Genomic DNA, 2,151 nt, shown 5'->3' with positions numbered 1-2,151 from the left:
TGAGTGACCCCAATATCATCCTTGTCAGAGATGATTGGAATCTAGTGCTGAAGGCTGCAGCCTTCAAAATTTTCCCTGAATACAAGGATGTCTTTGCATGGACGTACAAGGACTTGAAGGGCGTGCCCCCAGAGTCATGTGTACACCGAATAACATTGGTACCAAGAGCCCAGCTGGTGAGGAAGCGGCCTTACCATGTGAACAAGAATTATGCTGCACGAGTGAACGACGAAATTGAGCGGATGTTGGAAGCGGGCATAATCTTCAAAGTTCAGACAAGCGAATGGGTGTCTCTCATTGTGATTTCCCTCAAGAAAGAGGCCAATCAGATCCGGATCTATGTAGACTTCCGATGTCTGAATGTTGTCACTATTAAAGACCCGTTTCCCATACCCTTCACCGATAGCATCTTGGAGGAAGTAGCTGGACATGAAATCTATTCCTTCATGGATGGGTTCTCTGGGTACAACCAGAGATCCATCGTGGAGGAAGATAAGCTGAAAACAACCTTCATGGTGGAGGATGGTGTGTATGCATACAATCCAATGCCCTTCGGTCTATGCAATGCACCTGCCACCTTTCAATGCATCATCTTGCACATCTTCGACAAGATGTCGGTGGGGAACTTCAAAGCCTTCCTGGACGATTGGTCTATTTACAACGAACAGGACATCCACCTAAAAACCCTCAGGGAGTGCCTAGAGAGATGTCGGAGGGCATAATTGGCCCTCAATCCGAAGAAATGTAGATTCATGGTACCACAGGGAAGATTGCTTGGACACATTGTGTAAAGAAGGATTGAAAACGTACTCGGACAAGATTCAGGTAATAGTAGAAATGGAACCTCCTACGGATGTCACGGGGATAAAGTCCTTCCTTGGTCATGTGGGGTACTAGAGGAGGTTCATCAAGAACTTCGTTGAGGTGTCCCACTCGTTGGATAAGTTGACACGGAAAGGGGAACCATACATCTAGATAGAGCCACAGAGCAAGGCCTTTGAAGAGTTGAAGACAAGGTTGATGGGAGCACCCATATTGGCATACCCAAATTGGGATAAGAAATTCTACATTCACGTGGATGCCTCAAACTATGCCATCGGGGCTACATTAGCCCAGGTAGGAGGACATGGGTTGGACCACCCCGTTTATTTTGCTAGCAAGTTGCTCTCGAAGGCTGTAAAGAACTACAATACCATAGAACGCGAAGCCCTCGGCATGGTCTATGCCATATAGAAATTCCGTCATTACCTACTGGCTACACCATTCACATTTTACGTAGACCATCAGGCACTCATGTACTTGGTAAACAAGCCTATTATCCAGGGGAGGATAAGCCGTTGGCTATTGCTACTACAAGAGTTCACATTTTTAATTGTGGTAAGACCGGGGCGAAGTCATGTCATAGCCGATCAGCTGTTCCGGATTAAGTCGGGGGAACCCCCAGAGAGAGTAAATGATGATTTTTCAGATGCACACTTGTTCCAAATAGCCGTACTTCCTTTGTGGTACAAGAAGATTGGAGAGTACCTGTCGACATCCCGATTTTCGAAGGGCATGCCTCCAGGGGAACAAAGAAAGCTCGTATTAAGGAGCAGGACTTTTTCGCTCATCAACGGGTTACTCTACAAAATGGGGCCGGACTAGGTATTAAGGCATTGTGTCATGGAGGAAGAAGTCTCGAGCGTATTAAGGGAGGCACACGAAGGACCCGCAGGTGGACATATGGGCCTAGACACTACAACTCGCAAGGTGCTTCTGGCAGGACTATGGTGGCCAACCCTACATCACGACGCCAGGGAGTGGGTCGTGGGGTGCGACACTTGCCAGCGGGCAGGCAAACCTCTGAAGCAAGACTTCATGCCCCTCAACCGTCGCACGCATAGGAACTTTTCGAACGATGGGGACTCAACTTTGTAGGGCCTCTCAAGGCTAGCCGCACACGACGGTGCCGATACATTGTGGTGGTGATGGAATACTTGACTAAGTGGGTGGAGGCGAGGGCTCTCCCGGATAACTCTGTAGTAAGCACGACTAAATTTATCTATGAGCAAATCATTACGCGATATGGCATACCTATCCAGTTGACCAGTGACCGAGGGGGCCACTTCGTGAACCATGTGATAGGCTGTTGACCTCAGAGTTCAAGATTTT

This window comes from Cryptomeria japonica, chromosome 6 (genome assembly GCF_030272615.1).
Source record: "Cryptomeria japonica chromosome 6, Sugi_1.0, whole genome shotgun sequence".
NCBI classification, from domain to species: Eukaryota; Viridiplantae; Streptophyta; class Pinopsida; order Cupressales; family Cupressaceae; genus Cryptomeria; species Cryptomeria japonica.
Note: the sequence above shows the minus strand (reverse complement) of the source record.